The sequence below is a fragment of the Vipera berus genome (assembly GCF_964194415.1).
Source record: "Vipera berus genome assembly, chromosome: Z".
NCBI lineage: Eukaryota > Metazoa > Chordata > Lepidosauria > Squamata > Viperidae > Vipera > Vipera berus.
Window position 1 is genome coordinate 106,519,039 of NC_138205.1, and position 11,602 is coordinate 106,530,640.

At 41.5% G+C, this 11,602-nt stretch overlaps 1 long non-coding RNA gene across 1 annotated transcript; it reads left to right on the forward strand.

Annotated features, from left to right (window-relative positions):
* The first annotated feature begins 397 nt into the window (after nucleotides 1-397).
* Nucleotides 398-7,150, forward strand: LOC308677372. Its single transcript, XR_014028466.1, has 2 exons — nucleotides 398-908; nucleotides 5,357-7,150. It is a non-coding gene; the product is annotated as an uncharacterized lncRNA (long non-coding RNA).
* Nucleotides 7,151-11,602: the final 4,452 nt, after the last annotated feature.

The following is an 11,602-nucleotide window of genomic DNA, read 5'->3' on the forward strand; positions in this document are numbered from 1 at the left end:
GTCCAAGAACCCTGCAGTGTAGGAACGGTGGTCTGAACAATTCCTGGCCAGGATGGGGAAGTGGACAACACGTTTCAGGTGAGTATCTGTTACTCAGGTGTGCCTGTCTCATTTGAAGACAGAAGAGGGGGACTGATCACCCTCCTGGACTCAGGACAACGTCGTCCCTAAAGCAGTCCGTGTTAGGTTGTGTGGGAGGTTAAGCCATTGCAATTCTTATTGGTGACTGTTGGAACATCCGGCACCGTAGGTCAGTGGCAGTGTATTAGTATGGGGGGCATCAAAGTGTGCCCAACACACCGTTGGCATGCATGTTAAAAGGATTTGATGATTATTTTAGTGATCCTAAATATCCAAAGGGGAATAGGATTCAATTGAAATTTCTGTGTGAACAAGCATGGCCTCCACAAGGTTCTTTTAGACGTGAGACTGTGGATGCATTATGAGGAATCCTAGCTGGGGATTGTGGGTTCGAGTCCCATCTGGGTCCTAGCTGGGGATGATAAAAAATATGGTGACCAGTGCATTGTACATTGACCAGTGGGGGAATGCACTGGATGAGAGAAGTGATGATTTGTTACAGTGTCAGGCAGAAATGATTCGTCTTTGTGTTGCCAGACCTATGGGAAAGAAGTTGAGGGTTGTGTTTAAACAGTTTAAGGATATAAACATATCTGAAACTAAAGTGTCAGATGCTAAGAAAGAAGTGTTATTTGAAGAAGAGGAAGTGATTCTCAGACCCCCTCCCTGTGTGCCTCAACCACCCCCTTTGCTTCCACCAGCAGCTGCGGCTGCAGCGTCTGGAGAGGCACAGCCTGTAGTGAGAAGAAAGTTTAATGGAAAAGTGCCGATGGCTCCCAAGGATGAGGAGGAGAGCTCAGTAGCTGAAAGTGGTGAACCAAGTGAAGGTGAGGAGGATGAAAGGGAGGAAGAGTTAGTAGCTGGGGTAGATGTTTCGGTAGGAGTGACAACAAGGTCAGCCGCAGCTGAGGCAGTAGCTGCAAAGCGAGAGTTTTTGGCTCCCTTAAGACAAACTGACTGACTTAGGGAGCAGATGAAAGTCCAGAAGGGTTTTTGCGAAGATTGCTTGACAATGTGTGAATGTTGAATGAGAGGTGCATAGCACAAAGTTATGATGATATTAGAAAGAAGTTGCGGAGGTTGGAAGGTGCTTTGGGGAAGAATACCAGTGAATTATTGGAGGAAGCATGAAAAGTGTAGGGACAAAGTCAAAAAGAAAGAAAATGCCCGAGGCGAGAGATGTGAGGACAAGGCTGGAGGGGAAGACCTGGGTTAGGGTGAGGCAGGTCTGTTAGGATAATGCCTCCCAGTTTCCCCTACAGTGGACGAGGGGCAAGAGGAAGAGACAGTGTGCGTGACATTGAAGGAATTGGGTTGGCAGGAAAAAGTTGGACTGACTGACGGGGACCAGGCTTGGGGAAGACCCCCCCTGAGTTCTTGGTTATAATGAGTGTTGGGGGTCATCAGACAATGTTTTTGGTAGACACAGGAGCTGGGCGATTTGTTGTAAATAGTCCAGTATCGGTACCTGGACCACAGAAAATACAGGTCCAAGGGGGTGTCAGGACAAGTATTGGGAAGACAGGTCCTGACACCAGTAACATGTCTGTTTAATGGGACTCAGATCCAACTTGAGTTTCTCTATATTCCTGAATGCCCCTCCCCCATGTCCCTGTGCATCACCCTGTGCCTCAAGCCCCACCACCAGTGGTTCCAGTCCAGCAGCCAGTGGTGAGTCCAGTTCAACCCGCAGATGTTGATAATGACACTAATCAAGTTCCAGGGATAGGAGCCCAAGGAACTCATTGAGAAATCCTATTAAAAGCACTAGAGCATTTTGTTCAAAATATCGAAGTTTTTATAAATTGGCTATGTCAAGTACTAACCATATATTTTAATAAAAGAAATTTATGTGCCTGATGGATCCCAGACAATATATAGTCCATTTTTGTTAGAGGAGTGTGGAGGTAGTGTCTTGTCTGTGTATCTGTATTGTATCTAGTAATGAAATGAAAAGGCCTTGTTATTCAAAGAAAGAAAAAACAACAACCAACAAACAAGGGAGCTCATTGGCTTCTGAACAGCTCCTTGTAATTATAATATCAGTTATTGATTTGTCAGAAGAAAGTATGAAATGAAATATCTGTATGTGAAATTGTTTATGCAAGCAGTTTGAATGGACTTGAATGTATGGATATGCTAATCCTCTGTGGGTGAGAGAGAGTTTCACCCCCACCACAGACTGTGAAGGAAGCAATAGACTGCAGAATTTCTTTTGTTTGTTTATTAAAAAGTAAAAAAACACAATATAAGCATTTGCATGAAAAGTTTCATGAAAGATGTGTGAGAGGATTCATAGAAATATAGAAAAAGAGGAAACTATTTTGTTAGTGGTGAGATTTTTGTGTAATTCTTTTCCTGTCTCCTTACCCTTGCTTATTGTGTTGCTTTAAGAGCGAGAGAGACAGAAAGGAAAAGGGGGGTTTAATCTTTTTAACTATTTTTTTCCGGTGTAGAATTCTGGTTTGAGGAAGCTGGGATACATGTGAAGTTTAATGTTTTAACCTACTTAATGGAAATTTGTTTTCATCTGAATGGAATCTGATTAAATTGGCATTTGACTAAATTTATATTAAGAGTGAAGAGTTGGTATTAGACTTTGATACAAAACTATTTCAGTAACTCGGAATATTTTATTAATCTTGTTTATTTTATTTATTTTTCTGGAGTTGCTTTTTGTTGTTGTCATTTTATTTATTTTTATTGTTTTTATGCCTGTGTGTGGGACACACTGATAGAAAATAATATCTAGGAGAATTGAAGGAATTGTACTTCAACCATTGAGAAAAGTTTGGGGATTATATATATATATATATATATGAGCTGTGCTGTTTGATTAAGAAAGGTTGTATTGAAAACTGTTAGAAAAGCAGCTTTAACAGAGTTTGGTGAGCGCTCCTTTGTTGGCTTTTCACTAGGTAATTTGTTTGTAAATGTAGTCAGCGAAATGGCTTGGAGGAGGTTTTGACCCAGAAGTAGGAAAAAGAGGCAGCCAGTAATATTTTTGTCTAACATTGACATTTGGGGAAGTCTTGGTGGTTAGCATTTTTTTTAATTAAGTGTGGTTAATTTTAAATGGACTCCAGAAGATGGTAGAGGACAGGAAAGCCTGGAGGAAGGTTGTCCATAGGGTCGCGATGGGTCGGACACGACTTTGCTACTAATGACAACAACAATTTTGTATCAGAAAGGCGAAAAGAGGTAACCGCTTGTTCATAGCAAAGTGGTTGGGAAAACAGAAAGGACATAATGAAGGTGTGATAGTAGATGGGGAGGGAGAAAATGTGAGTGGAAGTTGGGAGAATTTCCCTCCCTTGGTCAGCATTAACCTGTGAATTTTATGCCGTTCAGCAAGTGCTGAAGTTGTTAATAAGGGAAAAGGAGAATATGCTTATGGAGTCTTCAATACTTTTGGAGAAGAGAAATGTAGAGGACTGATTAATAACTAAGGGACACAGTTGGCTCGTGTAAAAAAAGACAGAAGTTGGGCCAGAGTGACAGAAGGGCAATGAAGGAATGGATAATAGAAGGAAGGCTGCTTTTAAGTTGGTTTGCACAGACTTGTGAATTACATGCATTACTGCTATTAATGGGGCCAGCACAAACGTGTGCACTGTATGCCTTAAAACACGTCTTCGAATGTTGAAGGAACAGGAATGTACAATAAGAAATATGGGAGGAGAGACAAATAGGCAGTAGCAGAAAGTGTGCAGTGAATGTTGCCAGATGGGGGGCAGAAGTTGAATGCAGCAATGTGGATACTCATGGTAACTAGGGAAACAATGAGAGGAAATGGAGGAAATTTGAAGTTTCAGGAATATGGGCAGAAAATAACCCTCCCGGATTTGCAACTCATCACCTTCCGATAATAATGGAGGTGAAGCCTTTAGTGATGCCAATTCATATTCGTCAACACCCATGCTCTAATGAAGCCACCGCTGCGATATATGAAAGCATTCAAAAATGTCTTAAAGCAGGGATTTTGGTGCCTGTTCATTTTGGCTTGATTCTGCCGACTGCTAGGTGATTCTCGGTAATAGACTTAAAAGATGTTTTTTTTATGATCCCAATCCACAAGGTTAATCAGATCTTGAATGCTATGTGCCATGTCAGCAGGGGGATATTATTTTGCAATATGTGGACGATGTCTTGGTTACTGGCAACAGCAAAGATGTCTGTTGGAGTAATACTAGGAGTCTCTTAAACTTACTATTATGATGTGGATACAGAGTATCCAGGAAAAAGGCTCAATTGGTGCAACCGGGGGTGAGGTGTTTGGGATATGACATTCAGACGGGGCGCCGGTCTTTAGGTCCTGAGAGAATGCAAGCAGTTCTTATGTTGGCAGAGCCTCGCGCAAAACGACAACTAAGGGGTTTTCTGGGGATGGCAGGCTTCTGCAGGATTTGGATCCCGAATTTTGCTTTCAGGGCTGCCCCTTTATGTGCAGCCACTAAAGGTGCTAATGCTGGACCATTGGAATGGGGAGAGGAACAAAAGAATGCTTTTGTTAATATTAAATTAGCATTGACTCAGGGCCCCGCATTGGCATTACCGAACTTGCAAAAGAAACCTTTCAATTTATATGTAGATACTAGCAGAAACATAGCTCTTGGGGTCCTAACTCAGCGTTTGGGGAGTTGGCAACAACCTGTGGTGTATTTATCTAATCTAGTCATTGTTAGATACTAAGGGACATCTCTGGATCAGTGGACAGAGATTAGCGAAGTATCAGGCTATTTTAATTGAAAATCCTCAGATCAGGTTGATTATATTGAATAGGTTGAATCCTGCTACCTTGCTGCCCACAGAGACTGAGGTTGAGCATAATTGCTTGGAAGTGTTGGAAAGTGTGTATTCTAGTAGACCAGACTTGACTGATGTACCTTTGCCTGATGCCATCTCAAATGGGTGGATGCTTTACCTTTGGCTTTATTTGCAATTCGCAGTTCACCCTGTGATTGGTATAAACTATCACCATTTGAGTTAATGTTTGCCCGTCCGCCTGATCTACTAAGAAGAAACCTGATGGGGTGGCCTGATTTGGGACATAAGGGGGGTGTGGACCTTGGAGATGGTACAAGACCTAAATAAAGCAGGTTGAAAAGCTTTGCAATTATGTGACTAAGCAAACCCTCCTAAATTAGAAACATAGTTAATGTTTCCTTTTCAACCTGGAGACAAAGTCTGGGTGAAACATTGGAAGCGGGAACAATTAGAAGGCAGATGGAAAGGACTGTATGTTGTTATTATGTTTTCTCCTCTTGCTGTAAAGATTGCAGAATCTAAATCTTGGATCCACTGGACAAGGGTCAAAGCAGCAGATGAACCTGAATGGGTGATGTTTAAAGATCCAGTGGCTCCTACAAAGTTAATGTTTAAATGAAAATGATATAGGATTTGTTAGTGAAATTGGACTTATTTAAGAAACTTTAGTATATTCACTAAAAGGCTACTCTGCTAGAACCTTACCGGCAATAGGTTCTTCTACGCACAGTAGTGAAGAACCCTTGCTAAGTCACTCTGGAAGCTGACTTTCTACGCACGGGGGAAAAATGGAGAAAAGTTTATTTCTGCTATGGGTGTATTGTGTTGTACCACATGTAACAATGTTTGTATTTACAATTATTGACTTTGGAGTAAGCGAAAGGAAACACTTCAGATTGTTCAATCATTTCTTGTAGGCATTGGAAATTGTAATGGAAATCATCCACTTAGTTTTTATCCTGAATATTGGAATTACAGTTTACCACATCCCTGTCAGTATCCACAGGCATTTGATAGAATTGCTAGGGATGCTTGTCAAGCCAGGCAACCAGCCACTTTTGAAGCTTGTAAGTATGTGGGTTATGTGTACAGAAAGGGAATGTGTGCAAAAGCCCCATATAATGGAACACCCCCTCCTCTAATTTTGGAGTGTAGTATCCCAGTATTTTCAGGATATGAATGCATAAAAATGATCCCTCAGTGAGGCCTAGAACTTGTGTTTTGTATCTATCGGAGGATGGTTACAGAACACCAATAATTAGGCTGCAGGCTGTTGTGGATTTGGCAGGGCAATGCCTGGATAATGTCTTAAACTTGTTAGCTGAAACTACTGATAAAATCTGGACAGCTGTTTATCAGAACTGATTGGCTTTGGATTACCTATTAGCAAAAGAAGGTGGAGTGTGTGGAAAATTCAATCTTTCAAATTATTGTCTTCAAATTGATAAAACTGGGCAAATAATCAAACAATTAACCTCTGAAATGAGGCAACTAACACACAATGCAGATCAAACCTGGAAGGGTTTTAATTTCCAGAAGATTTTCAGTGGATGGTTTCCCAAACTTCCAGGGTTACAAGCAATTGTGGCTTGAATAGGACTGATAGCTGCAGGATGTGTGTTGATTCCTTGTATTTTGCCTATCTTTATTAAAGCTATTTCTAATAGGTTGTCCTTAGTAGCAGAACGAAGGGCCATCGCACAGGTGATGGTGATGTGGGACTTGCACAAGGAACAGCGTGACACACAGGGTGGTGAATATGTGGCCCTCCTGGTAGATTCAGAAGGGCCACAAAGGGGGGAATATGAGATAGTGCAAACTAAGGTACCAACTCAGGTGTAACCTTTTTACCCAAAGATTGGACAGAAGGTCTGATGGCCTGAAGGATTGTAACTTTGGTTCAGGCTGTGGCAAAACTCTCAAAGCTAAGGCCTCTGACTTTTGCCCTACTTCCCCTTAGCTCACAGACTAGCAAGTAAGTAGCTGTATTTTTATCTTGACCCAGACATATGCATCCTGTTGTTCTCTCCCTGAGCAGACATTTATCACATGTATACTCCCTTTCGCTGACAACTCCTTTTTCTTGTTGTTTAAGTGTACGTGGCTTATTTCACTTCTCTATATGACATTACTTATATTACCATATATTATTCCTCCCTCTGTAACGCCTATAATATGACATATGAATACCAGATGAATGTAACTGTATAAATTTATGTTGATGTGGATCTTTCGGGGTCCAGACCCTTTCATGCCAAGTGCAGTCTGGACCTGCGCAAATAAACTTCCTACATTGAAGAGCTTGGCCTGGTCTCTTGCCAATATTTTTCTATTTCAGGATTGGTTCCAAGTATACCTGGCTAGGTATATAAGTGGGGCAGTTGCCCCTTTGTTCGCCCAGTCTGTGCTACATCAATAAAGTGTTGGTATGCTGAACCCCAGTGTCCTGAGTCGTCCATCTTGGACATGCGGCCCAGAGCCCACAATATAACAGACAGTTTCAAATGCTTGGCTGAAGTCAAGAAATATTGACTTTAGCAGCATTTACAGTGTATGAAATAAATAATTTCATTGACTGTGTAAATGCTTCCTTTAGAAAATGGAAAATAATCCAATGATATTTGTTACTGACAAGTCCTTGATTACTTCTAGCATTCATGGCACTGATGTAAAGATGGTTACAGATGAAGTGCTTTATGATGTGCTCTAAAAATCTTCCTCAATGTTTATATTGGACACACTGATTCATAATTCCCCTTGTTCCTTTGTCCTTATGTGGGAGATAGACACATTATTTGACCTCATTCAATAATTTGATACTTATACTTTCCTCAGGATTTGTCAAATGTAATTGATAGCAGAGAGACTATCTGGCCTTGAAGAACTTACGGTTTTTAACTCAATTTTTAGTATTTTGTATTTGTTTCAATTAAACTTGAGATAGACCTCTCCTTCAACAACTCTTCACAAAACCCTGATAGAATGCATTTTTCTTTCCAGAAAAAACTGACCTAAAATAGGAATTATGTAGCTTTCTCTTTTCTTTTCTTTTCTTTTCTTTTGCCATCTTCACTGAGCAAATGCTGCTCCAGTTTTTTTCTCCGACTTTTATTTAAAAGAGGTTCTTCTAATTACTCATAGCATACTGTATCCCAATTAACTTCAGTCCATTCAGAGAGTTAGTGTTCCTGATAGCCTTCTCTGAACTTTAGTGTTGCCTTAGCAATTTGACCTTTTTTATCTCTTATATGTGTCCTTAATTTTCTGATTGTTCACTAAGCATTTTGTGCAAGCATAATGTATATTTGTTCTCTAAGGTAAAAGCCAGGGTTTTAAGGCGGGTTACTCAATGACCTTCTGGTTCCAGAAATCATGATGGAAAGCAAGGTAATTGCTAATACAATCAGCAAGTGGTTGAATCACATGAAATCCTACAAGGCTTGAAATATTATATGGGAAGATCTGAAAATTTAGAAATGTCTTTAGAGAAACAGAATTTATAGGCCTCTGTGTGCACATTTGGTCTCCTGGCACAGAGCATAGTGTGCCCAAGATTCTGAAATTTCTCCACAAGAAGATTTGTGTGTGTGTGTGTGTTACAACTCTGGGGGGAGGGAGAGAATTAAATGTCAACAGGGTTTAGATTAGTAATGTGTAAATCCTTTATATCACAAAGTACTTTTTTTTCCCTAAAATGTAGTACACATGCTTATTTTACCACAATTTCATCTGTTACCTAGTAAGATGCTTATTACCTGCCTTGTAACCAATATTCTGTCTGTATCTCAAGTATTTTTGTTTCTGTAAAGCAGATACAGCATGTCTTTGGCAACAGGAGAAGGTTGTTCACTATGGGAGTCTTGCAATTTTGTCTTTTGTGTGACTAAGCTCTGCAAACCTTCACAAATAAACTATTTTTAAGACTTGAGTATTCGGTTTGGAGTCTTGGCTATACAGACAAATGGACTGGGATTAATTCCCTGTAAAAACAGTTGAGAAGGAAGAATAAGCTTTTTTTTATCCCATTTATATCCCGCCCTTCTCCGAAGACTCAGGGAGGCTTACAATCTAAGAAGCACAAATCAATGTGCTTAGCAATAGCTGTGTTATTCAGGAGTTTTCTCTCCAAAAAATATTGAACAGCTACCCACTGACCAAACGGCTGTTAGATGAGAAGTCTGGGGCTCATTTTTTTCCCACTGGCAGAATGCACAAAAGGGGTTAAATGCTGTGCAGAAATGTATCTTTTGCAAGTGTCTGGCTGATTATGGAATCTGCTTTGGACAGTTTTTTTTTCTATTAGTGGCTTGACTTTTGTGTTTTCTCTGAGGCTTTTCCTCAGAGAAAAGAGGGGAGGGGGTACATGTGATGGATTCCTATAATACCCTGTTTTGGGCTTAATATATGCCAATATATTTAACACAATTTTCTCAGAATTTTAGTGAAAGTAGAGTCAGTATTTTTTGTCAATTTGGCACATCACTAATGAGACCTGTTTGACTTTTCTATTGGAAGTTCAGGGGAAAGACAACTTCTCAGGCTAGCTAGGCATGGGGGTAGTCATTGGTATAGGCAGCAGAGAAGGATTCCTGTGAGGACTACCACAATGGCTCCTAAGAGCCTTTAGCCAATGTAGGTTTGGGAGCCACAAGAAGAGCCCTGATAATGACTGTTTTTAGTTAGTTCTTGGAGATGCTTTATGTCGTTATGAGTTCTGAGTTCTCACTTAAATTAAGGCAACACATACCACAGAACTCTTTGAAGGCATGATTATGCTTCAAAGGGAGGTAGTCAATAGCTGCCCTGTTCTCTAGTGTCGCTTCTCAAACTTGCCTTGGTTCCCTATTGAGAGCATCCAAGGCTTGGGAGGTTGAATTTAGGGTTTTGGCCAGCATGCAGTCTATGCTATTAAGGTTACTAGAATTTTGTACTGCAAGTGCTGGCACACCCACTAATGAAACCGTCAGGGCTACATACTCAGCTTCTGTGAGTAAGGCAGTTTGGCTGTTGCAATCTGGTGTCAGAAGTGGGAGGTTCCTTTTCTGCCATCTCTGCAGGGAGGGCATTGTTAACTGTCCCTGGGTACAGGGTCCCCTGGTGGAATTTGCAGGGAGGTATGATTAGGTTTTTGACCCACAAAGTGTAAATCAGACCAGGTAGAATTTAATATGTCTGTATGTGAAAGGGATAGTCTCGGTGTGATACAAGTGAGGGCAGTATTATTTAAATTTTGACAATTGAGTGCTTGGGGGGGGCAACCTTCCATTCTGAAATATAGGGCTGCCCTAGTCCCTGTGGTGGTACATAATACAAACATGGTTCTATCTTTAGAATCGGTGCTGGGTCCCCAGTCAAAAATGATGGAGTAAGAAGGTATCACTTTGAAATTCCTAAACTTTGTAAACAGTTGAATAGCTTAGGAGAGGGGGTGTAGCTACCTCTGCGAGGCAGGTAAATAAAATATCCTTGACCAATTTTCCTCTTTTAAAAAAAAATTAGTTGTCTTTAACATCTTCCTCACTAAATAGTTCCAAACATTCCCTTTGTCCAGAAATAGGTTTGTGTTCCAATCAGACAGGTGGTTTGCAGGATAAATTATACATAGTGTTAAAACAAGGTCCCATTTTTCTGCCCACTCATCAGTCTCTGGGTTTCTTTGTAGCTTCAGAAGTGGAACCTTTTGTGTTGGGTCTGGTTCTGTGCTGTGGTCAAAGACTGCAGGTTCACCGTGTGTCCAATGTGTCCAAGTGCCATTCTCGGATACTTTCACAGCTGTCTGGGTTGTGAAGAGGATCTGGAAGGGTCTCTTCCATTTGGGTAACAGTGGTGATTTCCAGATGAATGACTTGATCCAGATCCAGTGTCCAGGCTCAAAGGGATGCAGGTTTTCCTGAGTGGCAAGGTCTGGATCAACGCAGTCTGTTTCCACAGTCTGTGGAGCTATTGGTTTAAGGCTGAGAGATATGATGATAAGACCACCTCACCTCTTTTCAGATTAAGACAGTGGGTCTAATCCCTTCAGGGTATCTGGTGGGTGACCAAAGAGCAATTCAAAAGGAAAAATGTCCAAATCTCACTAGAGCTTGGTCCTAATATGGAACAGAGCTATGGATAGAACCTGGGACCATGGTACATGTGTTTCTTGGCATGGTTTCAATTACCCAAAAGAGTCTTGAGTTCCCTGTTATTTCATTCCACCACCACCATCACCCAGATTAGCAAGAGTGTCAGAGGGGATATGAAGGTTTTAGGAGCCCCCAAGTGCCTGAAGGACATACGTGATGACTTGTGACACAAAATGTGTTCCTTTGACCATTTGTTCTGTACCAGCCTGCTACCAGCCTTGCAGAAAAGGCAACCCCTTTACAGACGGCAAGAGGCTGGAATACGTCTGCCAAATTTATTACAAAAACAAACAAGACACGAACCAAGATACTGGAGCTTTGAAACACTATCTGAGCGGTTGCTTTCAGCAAACCAGCCCTCCCCACACAAGTCCTTTATAAAGAGTTCAGGGCGTGGCTTCTCTCTCCCTCCTTCCGAAAAGCCCCATTGCCTTCCTCTGTTTACTCCTACTTGACTGCCTCCTGCGTCGGGCGTCCTTGAACAGGGCCAGCTGTGGGTCATCTTCATCCACGCTGTCAGGCTCACACAGCTGGGTCTCCACCAGGTGGGAGGGGCCTGGCTGGGGGCTCTGAGGAGCCTCAAAGCCATCATCAGCAAGTTCTTCAACACCCCCCTCCTCCCCCTCATC